The 16,184-nt window shown below is 52.8% G+C and overlaps 1 long non-coding RNA gene across 1 annotated transcript in view; it reads right to left on the bottom strand.

The window, feature by feature from the left end:
- LOC129783533 (uncharacterized) overlaps positions 1 to 16,184 on the bottom strand; it is a 35,560-nt gene that overhangs the window by 5,082 nt on the left and 14,294 nt on the right. Inside the window, exon 3 of the long non-coding RNA XR_008745329.1 lies at positions 9,847 to 10,019. This is a non-coding gene — a long non-coding RNA (uncharacterized LOC129783533). The remainder of the gene's footprint in view (positions 1 to 9,846; positions 10,020 to 16,184) is intronic.

Below are 16,184 nucleotides of genomic sequence, written 5' to 3'. Positions count from 1 at the left end.
GCACCACCCCATGGCCAGGCTGTTCCCGGGGCATGCTGGGAGCTGCCACTGCCCACCCTCAGCCTCCTGGCAGCCATGTTGGGCTGGGCAGGCACAGCCTGTGCTGGGGCTGTGGCCCGGCTGAGGGGACCTGTGGCCGGCCGTGGGGTGAGGGATGCCCCTTGGGCTGGCACAGGGGTGTCTGCTGCCTGCTGGCTGCCCGGGGGTTCTGTGGGGAGGTTCCAGCCCCCCGCTGTGCCAGGCCCCGGGGCAGCTGGAGTCAGGGTTGGCCGGGGCAGCCCTGGGGGGGAGCTGAGAGCTAAGGAGGGAAAGAGGCGCCGGCAGGTGCCCCGGGCACGGGCACCGGGCACCCCGACTTGCAGAGCCCCCTGGAGCCGCCCCGGCGTCTGTAGGTCCTGCAGGAATAGGGCTAGCGTGTTTTTCTGCTGACTCTGACGGGGCTCTGGCTACACCTGTCCTGCTGAGGGACTGGGAACATGCAGCTGCCTGGGAGAGTCACCAGCCAGAGTATGAGTGCTCAAGCCTTGTTTCCCTTGCTGGAAAACACTTCATTTTTAAATACAGCCTCTCAGCGGCGAGATCCAGGCAGTCGGGATTGCTTCCTGTAGGGAGCAGCCTGGTGACTGGAGGCTGCTGCCTTCAGTGGCAGAGCTGGACGCTTCTCCTCGCTGACAGGATTAAGTTATAAAGAATCACTCGGAGAGGCTGCAGCTAAAGCAGTGCACTCAGCCAGAGCCAAAATGCTCCATGGCACCACCCATACACAGCTCCACCAGAGAAGGTGCCAGGAAGGACTTCTGTTTGTGGTTCTCACTTCAAGTTGTTTACAGGCCTGGCTGTGGCGATGGATACGCAGCCTCCCAGCGGGGTGCCAGGGCTGACGGGCTGGGAGACGGCATGGGTACGTGATGGCTTTATACTTGGAGAGCTGCCCGCTCAAAGCCCAAATGTGAGCGAGGGCTCTCTTGCAGATGGGGGAGTATAGACCCTCTTCACAACTTCCTCACATGCTCTCACCCATAATTTCAATACAATGGGTGTGGGGAGCATGTCTGACTGGCCTGTCAGAAACCCCATGCCTCAGCCCAGACTACAGCCCACAACTTGCAAGTTCCTGCTTTTGTTGTTGTTAAGACCGAGGCAATTGTGCTACTGCTCTGTGTTTATTTTTGTGCTGTTCTTCAGCAATACATGGTTGACCACTGAAGCCTGGTGGCTGTGCTGAACTGGTAGGGGGCCAGTTCCCTGGTACTCTGTGGCAGATGGTCCAGTTTTCCAGGCATGGATGATGGGTGCTGGTGCCGGGTCTGGCTCTCAGTACATGCTGGGATGTGCAGGACGGCTGTCTGAGCGCAAGGGTCAGCTGCTGCTGTTGGCCTGTTTTCTCGCAGCGAGGCGCCTGTGGAGAGAGGAGGCTGCTGAGACCCTACGGCAGCTGTGGTGCTGTATGGGGGTTAGGGTGGGGGCAGTACCCGGTGCACTGTGGGGTGCACATGGGAGCTGTGGGCACAGAGAGCTCTCTTCAAAAAGTGGGCTCCCTGCACCCGTCGGCTGGGGCTCTGCTCGCCTGCCCATGGCTTGTCTCCTCTCGGCCCTGACCATCCTGACCTGCCTGCTCTGCCCACGCTGGAAAGGAGACCTGACTCCAGCAGACTGAGGGGAGCAAAGCTGGGCACGGCACTGCAGGGCTAGGAGAGCCTCCTGTTCTCTCTCTCAGCATGCTTGTGGAGTCCAGCACTCAGCTCCCCTGTCCATCCCTGACCAGACAAGGGGACAGCCTCGGCTCTCTGTTCGGTGGGGTGCTCTGAAGAGAGGATGCTCTCTGCAGAATACGTATCCAGAGCCCTGCGCAGGCAAAACCCCTGCCCGTGCTGACAACACGCACACTGGCAGTGCTGGAAAGCACATGGGACAGATTGACTCTCTTTCTCCAAAGAAAACTTGACAGCTTCCTCACCAATCCCAGTTGCTTGGACATCTTGGCTGAGGTGAACACCTGGGATTTAAGGCATCACCTAGCAGGGTGATTTCTTCTCCTAGGCTCACTGGTAGGGAGAGAGATGCCGCTCTGGCATTTCTCCCTTTCTGGGGCAGCCTCATCCCTCGTTGTTTTGGCTTTCTGACCTTGCTCTGCCCATATCTGTCACCTGGTCTGCTCTTGTCGAGGCAGGGTTGCTTCTAGCAAACACTTGCTTAGCAAGTTAGCAAGGTAACACGTAGCTAACCCAAGAATTGAGAGGCCCGGTCAAACACCTCACCGCAGAATTCTCAGCGGACTTTGGCCAGTAACTAACTCGGCATTCCAGAAGACCCTACCACGAAATGCTTCATGGCTTAAAGCAGCCAGCTAATATGGAAGTTTGGGGAAAAAAACCCCAACAACTCACCGTCTCCTCTTCCTCCACACAACGATGACACAACACAACACCATCCCATATAGGACGGAGCCCAAAACTGCCACAGCACCTTCAATGCAGTACTTCCGGAAACTTTCATGATCCTCAGCATCTGAGCTGCTCTGGCCTTCTACTCCTGTCGAAAAAATCTGCACGTTAGTGAGTCCTGCACAGTCATGGCAATCTCACAGGAGGTTAGAAATGTCCAAAAAATGATCAATCCCTTTCTGCTTGTGGAGGCTACGGCTTCTCCACACATGCCTCTGCCCTCAGCTTCCCAACTTCTCTGGTTCAGAGGGACGTATACCCACCTGGTGCTGCTTTATACAGCTCTTTTATGAATTCATCTAGGTCTGGCGATGACACGTGGGGAGGCTTCTCTGCATTGCCAACAGGTTTTCTTCCTTGAGGCACGTGAAAGAAAGTATCAAGTTAAAGCTCTCACTAATAAGATACTTAGCAGGAGTGCTTCGTCTGTGAACTCAGCCAGGACTGACGATGCGCCCCTGGCATACCAGGTGAGCTCCAGCACAGGATCCAGAGCAGGAGCTGGAGCCACAGCTGCAACCAAACACCCATGAGAAGTTTGTGACATGCACTGTGACAGACGCTGGCACAACGGAAGAGCAGAACCTTTGAGGGGATCATGTCATGACATGGCACACGCAATGACAAAGGTCTATACTGCCACACCTGCAAGGGACGCCTCGCTCACATTTGGGCTTGGAGCGGGCAGCTCTCCAAGTAAGAAGCCATCACGTACCCATGCCGTCTCCCAGCCCGTCAGCCCTGGCAACCCGCTGGGAAGCTGCATATCCATCGCCTGCAGCCAGGCCTGTAAACAAACAGAACAGAGAAGCTCCCCTGAAATCACACACCTCCGCCCCAAAGTCACCCGCCTCCCAGGTACTGCCACACCTCACAGGGCACGCAATACCAATAGTGACTACAATGGGTAGGGCTGGAGTCACTCAGGCTCCACCTGAGTGTCAAGAAAACGCACTGGTCTGGGACCAAAATAAGCCCAAAAGGGGGAAGTTGTTGTCTCAACTCCCAAATTACTACACTCTGGTTTAGAGGGTAACTACACGTAAAACAAATCTGTGCACAAAGTTCCGGTCAAGCTGACCCACTCTCCGAAGCAGTTATGCATGAAGGGACTTCTCATGAAGGGAGGCAGCCTTAGGAAAGCCGGGAAACAAAGACCAGAGAGCAGTAAGAACACCATTATCTAAGCAATGCAGAACGAAGCCTTCAAGTGAGGAAAGTTTTGGTCGCGAGAGAATGCAAGCTGACAAGACCTTGCCATCCGCTGACATCAACAGAAAATTAGGTGAAAATAGGACAAAGACAAATGTGGCAGTGGGAGGTCACGACCTCCAACCCAAATAGGTTCCTCCAGTAGAGGGCAAAACCCTGCCGGGGAAGCACGCGTATTTAGTAAAGTCCTTCACCAGTGTTAGCTGAGGCATAGAAGAGCCCACGGTCTCCCAAAACAAGAGGAAAAGCATGACCAAGGTACCAAAACCACAACTAGAAAGAGGTAAAGCACCACTGACTCAATGCACAGCCCTTCAGTTTAGCTGCCTTCAAGTCAGGCGTCCTGCCTGAAGCTGGGTGTCCAGCCCCCACCTCTCCCTGCCCCCAAGGTGTCACGGAGAGTCTTCTACCCGTCAGGGAGAACAACGGGCATGAAGGAGGCTGTGAAGCTGGGGCTGCTGCGATCCTGGCCAGGGCATGCCTACAGACGCAGCAAAGGCTGCCAGGCTCAGTGACCCCAAGCTGCCTGTGCATCCTCTCGGCCACCCACGGGCAGTCTCCCCTCCGGCAACTGGCAGCAAGGCACGAGCATCTCCAGTTCCTGCCAGCTGGGTACCAACAGCTGCCCACAACAGCTCTGGCCGGGAACGGTGTCACCAGGGCCGCAGCTGTGCCTGGGACTCAGCCTGAACCACAAGCCGCAGCAGAGACTCCGGACCATCTCTGCAGCTCACCAGTGCTTGCAAGGCATGAAATCCAGCATCAGTGCAGTGCAGCAAGGCTCTGATCGATCCCTTTCTGCTTGTGGAGGCTACGGCTTCTCCACACATGCCTCTGCCCTCAGCTTCCCAACTTCTCTGGTTCAGAGGGACGTATACCCACCTGGTGCTGCTTTATCCAGATCTTTCATGATTTCCTCTAGGTCTGGCGATGACACGTGGGGAGGCTTCTCTGTATTGCCAACAGGTTTTCTTCCTTGAGGCACGTGAAAGAAAGTATCAAGTTAAAGCTCTCACTAATAAGATACTTAGCAGGAGTGCTTCGTCTGTGAACTCAGCCAGGACTGACGATGCGCCCCTGGCATACCAGGTGAGCTCCAGCACAGGATCCAGAGCAGGAGCTGGAGCCACAATTTAACCAAACACCCATGAGAAGTTTGTGACATGCACTGTGACAGACGCTGGCACAACGGAAGAGCAGAACCTTTGAGGGGATCATGTCATGGCATGGCACACGCAATGACAAAGGTCTATACTCCCACACCTGCAAGGGACGCCTCGCTCACATTTGGGCTTGGAGCGGGCAGCTCTCCAAGTAAGAAGCCATCACGTACCCATGCCGTCTCCCAGCCCGTCAGCCCTGGCACCCCGCTGGGAAGCTGCATATCCATCGCCTGCAGCCAGGCCTGTAAACAAACAGAACAGAGAAGCTCCCCTGAAATCACACACCTCCGCCCCAAAGTCACCCGCCTCCCAGGTACTGCCACACCTCACAGGGCACGCAATACCAATAGTGACTTCAATGTGTAGGGCTGGAGTCACTCAGGCTCCACCTGAGTGTCAAGAAAACGCACTGGTCTGGGACCAAAATAAGCCCAAAAGGGGGAAGTTGTTGTCTCAACTCCCAAATTACTACACTCTGGTTTAGAGGGTAACTACACGTAAAACAAATCTGTGCACAAAGTTCCGGTCAAGCTGACCCACTCTCTGAAGCAGTTATGCATGAAGGGACTTCTCATGAAGGGAGGCAGCCTTAGGAAAGCCGGGAAACAAAGACCAGAGAGCAGTAAGAACACCATTATCTAAGCAATGCAGAACGAAGCCTTCAAGTGAGGAAAGTTTTGGTCGCGAGAGAATGCAAGCTGACAAGGCCTTGCCATCCGCTGACATCAACAGAAAATTAGGTGAAAATAGGACAAAGACAAATGTGGCAGTGGGAGGTCACGACCTCCAACCCAAATAGGTCCCTCCAGAAGAGGGCAAAACCCTGCCCGGAGAGCATGCATAAAGACCTTCAGCACTGCTGTCTCAGGATGGGTACAATTTTGCTGTAGAAGCAAGAAACTTGTAATCAGTCCTGTGTATGATAAGGAAGGTTCAATATACTATGAAGTATAAGAAGTGTGCACTGGACGGGGGAAGGGAGGGAAGATTCCATCGTATCTTCGGGGATCTGTCGACAGGCTGAACCTGTCTTCTCCCACATAGAGATGCCAACTGGGTAAGAACTATATTCAGTGACTATCTCATACCAGCTTTTATTAGGTGCGTTGTTTTAAGCTTGATTTGCAGTTACTATATTATCACCAGCAGTCTTTGAACCTTATCCTTTCATAAACTAGCAGTTTGTATAATAAAAATCTTGAGCTTGTGTAAGTCTCTGGAGATCTGAATAACTGATATAAGGATCTGGCTCAGTGACGTTGAATAGGTTAGTTGAATCACTCTCGTCTACAGTGGGCTGTCAAAACGCAGGTAGCGGGCTAGCTGGTCGGCCATGAGGGTATCGTCTGTCTGGGGAAATTGACAGGTTGATCAAATATGAAGGGTTTGAGGAATCCCCCTTCTTAATGTGACACACCTGTTGGCTGGGACCGGAAAGCTTTCAAAGTACTGTTTCCAGGCCACGTGCAACACCCTTCAAAGACCAGGTGGACAAACATACAGCCTCTTAGGAATTCTTACTGGGACAACTCTACTGGGCACTAAAGAAGCCCACAGGAAAGGACTGGAGGGAAAAAAAAAATCACCTTTTTTTTTGTCTCATGGAGAAGTGCCTACTTCTGAGACTACTGAGAGTCTGCTGCACCACAGCTGCCCTGTTACTTCCCCTGGCCTGCGAGATGGGGCTGTGTGTTGGGGACCTGGGGTTGCCCAAGGAGAGCACTGCAGGGCTAGAGCAGGAATGCTCCCGCCTTCCTGAATGGACATCTCCCAAGGACAGATGTCCCCAAAGCTGATAGCCAGAGCGCAGCCCAGGAGCAGTGGAGTCACGGCACCAGGCACGGCTGTGACCCAGCCAGAGGACAAGCACTCCCGTGGACTAATGCCTGGCCCTGCTGTGCAGCTCTGGCCCCGACTCGCAGGCCGGGGAAGGCTGCCACACCACACTGCCCAGGGTTGGGTTCCAGCCCTCACCCGCCAACCTACCTAATCGCCACGGAGCAGCCCAAGTGTCCTGGGCTTGCAGGGCCACCAGGAGGAAGAGGATAAGGATGCAGGAGAGGGACACAGCCCCCTGTGCCTGCACCATGCTGCTGCTGCTGCTGCTGCTGCTGCTGCTGCTGCAGTCACCACTGCTGCTGCTGCTGCTGGCACTGATGGACCACGCCCACGGCACAACGTATCATGGTGTGGAACACTGGGGCTTGTGACCTCACAGCCCAGCCTCCTCAGGGCAGCCATGCCCCCGGCATGCTGCCACCCACCCAAGCACCCCCCTGGCACACCCCACCCCAGGAAGGCAGGGCTTCCAGTGGAGACCGAGACTGACACTGCGCTAAGGAGTGTTTTGACTGTCTAGAGCTTGATGATAGTGATGAAAGGGCCGAGTGTTTATGGGTACGAACGAGGGGAAAGGCCAGCAATGCAGATGTCATGGTGGGAGGCTCTTAAGACCACCACAGCAGGATGAAGAGGCAGATGAAATATTCTATCAATCAGCAGCTGGGAGAAATCTCACCATCGCTACCCTTGTTCTCATGAGGGAATTGAGCTTCCCAGATGTCTGCTGGAAATACAGTACAGCAGAGAGGAAAGGCTCTAGGAGCTTCCTGAGCTGTGCGGACGAGACCTTCCTGACCCAGCTGGTGAGGGAGCCTGCTAGGGAAGGAGCACCCTGCAGCTGTTGTTTGCTAACAGAGAAGGACTTGTGGGCGATGTGATGGCTGGAGGCCATCTGGGCCATGGCCATCGTGACATGTTAAGAGGTTTGATTCTTGAGAAGTAAGGAGGGGGGGCAGCAGAACTGCTCCCTTGGACTTCCAGAGAGCAGACTGCATCTGTCCTCTTTTTGAATAAAAATGCCGCGGTTTAGATATACGACTTATTTATAGAATTACAAGCATGGAAAACCAGTCTTTTCCATAAGAAAGCAACTACGGAACCTCTTCACTGACAGTAAATACCTCAATACGTGAGTACCCCATGCCACATGCCAATACCAACTCCAATGCAACATAACTGAAATACCTCCACTGGAGATACCAGTTCTGCAATTAAGTCTTGAGCTTTCCTTACAGAGCCTGCCACACCACCCGCTAGCATGTTCCGTTAACCTCCCAAACACTGGCCTTGAGAACCTGAGCGTGAAGCTGTTCTCAAGCACAAGCATGGAAACCCAACCATCAGTGGTCCGAGAGGTATGCAAAGATGAACATCTATGTCTCCCCTGTTGACACTCCTGAGGATAGGAAGCCAGAAGAGCTGTTCAGTTACCCAAGTCTAAATAGGTTTAGTATCTTTACTGAAAGCTGGCGAGACACAAGCCTAAGAAATCTTTGCTCCATATCTAACCATCGCTGAAACACTGAATCGAAAGGAAGCAAAGGAAGACAGAAGACACGCCAGGTCTGCCAAGCAAAGAACATGAGGAAGTTTCTCAGCGCACAGAAGCACAGCTGCAGACAGAGTTCCTGCTGACAAGCAGGCAGCAGGAGTGAACTTTATCCATTTGGGACCCTTTGAGAACACCAGGCACCCAGATAGTGCTGAAGGATGCTTTGTACATAGCGGACCCTCGGAGAGAAGCAGACATGTCCAGTTTTATGCCCTGGGGAAGTGCCCTGACACTGTCCTGCCCCTCGGGTGGCGTAGGATAATTAAAATACAGGAACTTATTAGTAAGCATGGGCTAATTCCTGGCCCACTGTGATGCTAACAGTAGCCCACAAATCTCTCAACTAGTTTTGCTCAGCCTGTATTTATGACAGTTACATTGCTCTATGTTGTGGGGGAAAGCAGGTGACACAGCTTGCCCCCTTGATGCACAGGGCTGTGTTTCAAAGGACTACGACAAGCCCAGAAGAGCACAGCATAGAACAGCTTATACGTAATTGAGTATCACATCACAAAACATACTGCATGCATCTATCCATGAAAATGGGGTTTATGTAGGCACATGCAAAATGGGTCTCCTGCTCAAAACCCAGCAAATCCTGATTTTAAAAAATCATATACTGAAATGTAAGACGACATACCTTTGGGTTTGTTGCTAAATCCCCATGTCGATGTAATTCCTTCACTGCCATCTGAAATCGTTCAGCTTAAGGCACTTTCCACGCCAAGCAAAGAAAGCTCAACTCAGAAGGGAAAGATCCTTCTTGATGGGACGCATCATCTGTGACAACCGGACACCTTCCCGCCCACTGAAACATAGCAGCAGAGTTAAAAGCAGCTTTTAAATTCCAAGTGGAGAGGTGCAAAGTCTGAAAACTACAGGACATTCTCTTCCTAGCACAAAATAATCAACTTTTTCCCACTTCTCTGCAAACCCCAACCCCGGTGTTTTGTGTTTTTCACACTGCAGCACAGAAAGCCAGTACCCACAGCTGCACAAGGACTTCCAGTGCCAGTGTGCAAAGCATCGAGGAGTCTGGGCTCAGTCTTGGCAGTACAGGAGCGATCCACCTCAAACGCACTGCACAGTCTGCACCTGGGGGTATCACAGGTCAATAGTTAATCACTGCTTTTCCTCCCAGTAACAATAAGGAGAGAAAAAAAGAAAATCTCCTTACATCCATGGCTCTTCTTTACAGGCTAGAGGTTTATGGAAGTGATGACCCATTTCACCCAACATTCAAGACACCTTCTGAACAATTTTCAGAACTGTCCCAAAACCCCCAGATCTTACACAACAATCAGTCCAAAGAAAGTACAGAGGTCTCTGCGCTACTGGACACATGCAGGAACACTTGTGTTTACTGGACACCTTTGTAAAGGGAAAAGGCATTACACCAGCGTACCAGATCCTTGCCCAAAAGACTTTTCAAACCACCTGTTTGTTGACGCAGTCACTGCACTTCAACCCTTCCACCCACGACAACATCCTCTCAGGGGGCAGACTTGCCTGCTCTTGATCACAGAATCAGTCAGCAGAGCTCATATTGAACCAAGCTAAAAACTGGGCCCAGCCTCTACGTTCACGGTTGGGATACACGGCTCCTATCACAGGGCTCACATGGCAGTCCCACCTGGCTTACGTATCTGAAGTTGCATTTCCCACGGGTCAAATATTCCTCTTCACATCTGCCTTGAAACTGAGGGCTCATGGTCAGCGAGAGAAGGGAGTTCCTTGCCTCCTGTGCAGTCAGGTCACGTTCCCCTGCTAAAGGCAGCCTGCTCAGGCCTCCCATTTGTGTACAATCTGTTAAAAGAGTAAAATCAAGTCTGAAGGTTATTCATTTGCTTCCTTAAACATTCTACCATTTGCAGCATTCGGCCCCCAGAAGATGACTTCTGACATAGCAACTTCAACCAAGCAACTGGCAGTTCAACAGAATCACCAACAGCCAGGTCTGTACCCTTGGGGAGACACTTTCAAAGCTCTTTGGAGGATCGCACTGGATCTGTGTGCTTTAGACCCCACTGCGTGGATTTACTGTTTTACTGGCAAAGGTTTTATGTACCACACGTGAACATCTTCAAAACACCTACTGTAATGGTCTCATGCGTAAACAGACACAATGATCCTCTAATATCACACACGAAGAACTCAATGGATGCTCCTACCAAGGCAGTGGTTCCCTTCTGTAGCCACTGAACAAGCAAAAGGATGGATCAGAACGACATTATCAAGCTCTGAAGCAAAATTTCTGTCCTCCTTTAGCTGTAATTTAGAGCTTCATTGAGTGCTGAAGAGTGTCAGCCTGACAGCTCTGAAGCAGGAAGCGCTTGATCCTCTGTGCCAGAACCACACCGGCACTGGCCACACAAGCTGCCTGCGTACTCACAGGGTCAGGGTCAGGGTCCCGGTCCGGGTCAGGGTCTGTACTGCCCTGCCACCGCAACACAGAAGTGAGGAAAGTGAAATGGAGATAGAAGTGTTCATTTTCCACGTAGTTGATGCTGGCAGCTTCTTGCCTCCAGCATTCCTGCACCTCAGGAGCCTGGGAAATGACAACAAATGAGAAAGTTCCTAAAAATAATTTGCCTAACACACCACAGCGTAGCACTTCCATATGCCCACACCACACTTCTGGCTCCCAGCTGCTCTCCTGTGCTTCCCTTTAGCTACCTGGGAGGCACCTTTTCCATCTCCTCAGATCTCAGAACACCCAACTCATGGCTCTAACATTCTTCCCCTTCCTCTCAACATCTTCCTGGTGGTCTCCGCTTTCTGCCCTCCAGATTAGGGCCTTATCATAACAGGACAAGGAGAGCACTGGGGGTTTTTTCTGTAAGGAAGCCAAATACTTTAAAACTCTTAATTAAAATATAAATTTTAAAGAGGAAGGGAAAAGCCAAAATGACAGCCAAGTGGAAGTTTCATTTGGTGCTCAAACCACCTGAACACTTCTGCTGCAGCTGCAGCCGAGAGCTGGCCCTTAGATGCCTGATCAGGATAAAGCCCCAAATCCTGCCACTAAGGTTTCAAATGACAAAATAACATCATCTAAGGGAAGGCAAAATGGATAAACACAAACATCGCCGTATGTTTACAGGGCCTTCACAGCACAGTGGTTCTCTGATGGCACCCAGAACTTAGCAGTATGAAGAATTACAAAGGTCAAGTGCTCTTTATAAGCGATGCACCCTTAAATCAACACTAGTGACAAAAGAGCCAAGCACTTGACTTGCAGAACGGCAGACGATTCCTGACTTTCTCCACAGCTTCTACTACTGATGAAGCTTACAACCACCTCACCATTTGGGAACAACATCCGTTGCTAGTGTTGCTCTGGTTGGAAACTCAGCAGGCTGGCACGTTCCTTCCTTCAGAGCCAGAAGGAATTTGTCGTTACAGGAATTCTCATGCCACTGAACTGGCAGCAAGGTACACAAGCCTCTTAATCCCTTTTTATACTTCTGCGCTTGTGCCATATAACCATTCTCCACTCTCCATCTCACCACCTCTCCAAGCAGAAAAGTCCCATCTGCCACACACTTGTCACAAACTACGTAGGATATGACACAGGTTTCAAATACATCAGAAAGTATCAAATCAGACACTTTAAAACATAAAAGAAAACTAAAAAAAGGTGGCAGTGGGAAATTATTTTCTACCTTGACTGTTAGGTTCACAAGCTGCTAGTAGTTAACATTAATGGCGCACTATTTCAAGGTCGCTGCTAGTAGTTAACATTAATGGCGCACTATTTCAAGGTCGTGATGGCAACCTGCAATGTGTGGGTATCAGCGAGAGAACTGCTGCCTTGCACCAGTTCAGGTGCTCCACCTATACCTTGTCACAGGTTTGAATTTTTTGTTTGCTTGTTTTAAATGCTTATCAGGGTAGGATTTGCCTACCAAGACCAGATTTTAAGTGAAGTTACATTAAGCTGCTCTTGCTTTAAGTACAGCAAGATAGCTCCACTGCTACATTCAGCCACAAGAACGTAAACACCTCCAGCTTCATAGACACCCATACATTATTTTTGTAAGGAACAAATGACTAAACATGGAACAACACTATGGAAAAAGCAAAAGAATGCACACAATCAGCATTTCCCTATTTGGACCAAAACCCAAACATCTCTAACAGCAGATAAGTCTGAATTAAAAATCAACCACATCCAGATCCCAAACGGGGTAGGGGTTATTGTATGCCACAGACCTGGACTTGACTGTTGAAGGAAATCACGCGCTACGGAAAATTTGAGGTGGTTCTGCGGAAGGTTAACTACAGCCTTGGCAACTTCCTTGGGACATGAAAGGTACGTGCGCTACAGTACCACCCGCAATAAAGGAAACCAGTCTCGCAGTTTGAGTTCAATACCACATCCGCAAACCAAATGAGGCTGCTACGTTTGAGGAACACTGATGGAAACCTCACCTGCCATCCCAAAGTTATGCTACGGCATTTCTTCCCTTTTTGCCACTTCCTCAGCCTTGGTACATCTTTTGCAGAATCTGAAGCAAGGGCCCATAGCTTCTTCCTGTTTCTAACAGTGAATGTCTGGGTTTCACACGTTGGTTTCTTGTGCGGCGCCAATAAGACCCAACACTCGCCTTCAGAAATGCATCCGTACACTAGGCAAGAAAAGGAAAATTACCAGTCACGACATTGTACTGCCCACAGGGCAACAGAGTGCCCCACTCGTAAGAGGATTTAAGGCCGTAAATAACCCTCAAATATCTTCATGAACAAGCACAGTTTAATCATGTGCTTTTAATCTGACTACCGACACAATCTAACAAGAAGACACATTAAGGGAAGCAGAGCTGTAGTTAAAAAAGTGGGGCTTCTCTTTCCTCTCCTGAGGGTTTACCATCCAGAGCTGGCTGAAGTTCTGAACCTGCAAACCGCTCCCCCATGCTTGTATGCTCGCTCTGGGAAACAAAGACGGCTGTTTGAATTCTTTTGCAGGTACAATCTTTCTTTACTTTTGAGTTGGAATGAAATGAAAAGCTGCCATCAGTCCCACTTACGGCACAGAGACACCCCTATGTTCCACGCACACGCCTGCCCAGAAACGCATGCAGAGGGAAGCCATCCCTTGGGTATCAAACACAGAAACAGCACTGAAAACCTTGACTTCTGAGAGTCCCTGCAGCGTTCTCCCAGGCCAATACACAGCATGCTTGTGGCAGGATCACCACTGCGTGTGCGTCACTTGCTTTCATTTCCATCCTCATCTCTAACCTGGCACTTGCCACCTCCAGAATGCAGCATGCATAAAAGCAATTCCGTTTACTACAAGCACAGCACCGTGTGAACCTTCTGCATGAAGCCCGGTATTTAAAGGAATTGCTATAAAGAATAAAAATCTGCCGGCACCACTGACACACAGACACGCTGTGTTTTCTGAAGAGGGCCGATACATGAAACCTGCAAACTAAGGACTGCGACAAACTAAGCTCGCTCCTTGCCCCTCTTCTTTTGCCCTCAGGCTGGTGCAGGAGCTCCTTTCACCAGAGCAGGCACACCACAGACACAGCCTCACCGAGGGGAAGGGTGGGGAGGGGATAAGGGCAGAGGGGGAAAGGAAAGACCCACAGAAGCAGCTTTGCTGCCCACTGCCAAAGTCACAAGCCGCTCACGGATCCTGTCCCCTCGCCCTGCCTCTGCTGGTCTGTGCCTCCGTCCCCCTTCCCGCCCCTCCGCTCCTCTCCCTAGCCCTCTCTCCTGCTGCTGATCCTGCATCCCTTGCGGCACCCCCCTGCCCCTCTGTCTCTGTCCCGCTGCATCCCTCTGCCCGCTCCTCGTCAGTCCCTGTCCTTTCTCCATCCCTGCCCAGCCCCCCCCGCTCTCCCTGCCCCTCTCCGGCCACCCCTCCCCTCCGCCTTGACCCACCTCTCCCTGCCGCTCAGTGCCTCCCTTCCCCTCGTCTCTGCCCACGGGGGCTCCGGGGCCGGGGCCTGTGCTCGGGCAGTCCCGGGAAGGGGCCATGGCGCCTACAGGGCCCGGGCTGGGGGCTGGTGTCCTCCCAGGGCCTGACTGCTGGGCAGGGATGTCCCATGGCCTGCTGGGAGAAGGCGTGCCCCGGGGCATGCTGGGAGCTGTAGGCCCGGGGCCACCCCATGGCCAGGTTGTTCCCGGGGCATGCTGGGAGCTGTAGGCCTGGCACCACCCCATGGCCAGGCTGTTCCCGGGGCATGCTGGGAGCTGCCACTGCCCACCCTCAGCCTCCTGGCAGCCATGTTGGGCTGGGCAGGCACAGCCTGTGCTGGGGCTGTGGCCCGGCTGAGGGGACCTGTGGCCGGCCGTGGGGTGAGGGATGCCCCTTGGGCTGGCACAGGGGTGTCTGCTGCCTGCTGGCTGCCCGGGGGTTCTGTGGGGAGGTTCCAGCCCCCCGCTGTGCCAGGCCCCGGGGCAGCTGGAGTCAGGGTTGGCCGGGGCAGCCCTGGGGGGGAGCTGAGAGCTAAGGAGGGAAAGAGGCGCCGGCAGGTGCCCCGGGCACGGGCACCGGGCACCCCGACTTGCAGAGCCCCCTGGAGCCGCCCCGGCGTCTGTAGGTCCTGCAGGAATAGGGCTAGCGTGTTTTTCTGCTGACTCCGACGGGGCTCTGGCTACACCTGTCCTGCTGAGGGACTGGGAACATGCAGCTGCCTGGGAGAGTCACCAGCCAGAGTATGAGTGCTCAAGCCTTGTTTCCCTTGCTGGAAAACACTTCATTTTTAAATACAGCCTCTCAGCGGCGAGATCCAGGCAGTCGGGATTGCTTCCTGTAGGGAGCAGCCTGGTGACTGGAGGCTGCTGCCTTCAGTGGCAGAGCTGGACGCTTCTCCTCGCTGACAGGATTAAGTTATAAAGAATCACTCGGAGAGGCTGCAGCTAAAGCAGTGCACTCAGCCAGAGCCAAAATGCTCCATGGCACCACCCATACACAGCTCCACCAGAGAAGGTGCCAGGAAGGACTTCTGTTTGTGGTTCTCACTTCAAGTTGTTTACAGGCCTGGCTGTGGCGATGGATACGCAGCCTCCCAGCGGGGTGCCAGGGCTGACGGGCTGGGAGACGGCATGGGTACGTGATGGCTTTATACTTGGAGAGCTGCCCGCTCAAAGCCCAAATGTGAGCGAGGGCTCTCTTGCAGATGGGGGAGTATAGACCCTCTTCACAACTTCCTCACATGCTCTCACCCATAATTTCAATACAATGGGTGTGGGGAGCATGTCTGACTGGCCTGTCAGAAACCCCATGCCTCAGCCCAGACTACAGCCCACAACTTGCAAGTTCCTGCTTTTGTTGTTGTTAAGACCGAGGCAATTGTGCTACTGCTCTGTGTTTATTTTTGTGCTGTTCTTCAGCAATACATGGTTGACCACTGAAGCCTGGTGGCTGTGCTGAACTGGTAGGGGGCCAGTTCCCTGGTACTCTGTGGCAGATGGTCCAGTTTTCCAGGCATGGATGATGGGTGCTGGTGCCGGGTCTGGCTCTCAGTACATGCTGGGATGTGCAGGACGGCTGTCTGAGCGCAAGGGTCAGCTGCTGCTGTTGGCCTGTTTTCTCGCAGCGAGGCGCCTGTGGAGAGAGGAGGCTGCTGAGACCCTACGGCAGCTGTGGTGCTGTATGGGGGTTAGGGTGGGGGCAGTACCCGGTGCACTGTGGGGTGCACATGGGAGCTGTGGGCACAGAGAGCTCTCTTCAAAAAGTGGGCTCCCTGCACCCGTCGGCTGGGGCTCTGCTCGCCTGCCCATGGCTTGTCTCCTCTCGGCCCTGACCATCCTGACCTGCCTGCTCTGCCCACGCTGGAAAGGAGACCTGACTCCAGCAGACTGAGGGGAGCAAAGCTGGGCACGGCACTGCAGGGCTAGGAGAGCCTCCTGTTCTCTCTCTCAGCATGCTTGTGGAGTCCAGCACTCAGCTCCCCTGTCCATCCCTGACCAGACAAGGGGACAGCCTCGGCTCTCTGTTCGGTGGGGTGCTCT

Source organism: Falco peregrinus, unplaced genomic scaffold, assembly GCF_023634155.1.
Source record: "Falco peregrinus isolate bFalPer1 unplaced genomic scaffold, bFalPer1.pri scaffold_51, whole genome shotgun sequence".
In the NCBI taxonomy this organism is placed as follows: domain Eukaryota; kingdom Metazoa; phylum Chordata; class Aves; order Falconiformes; family Falconidae; genus Falco; species Falco peregrinus.
This window is presented reverse-complemented; position numbering and strand designations above follow the sequence as displayed.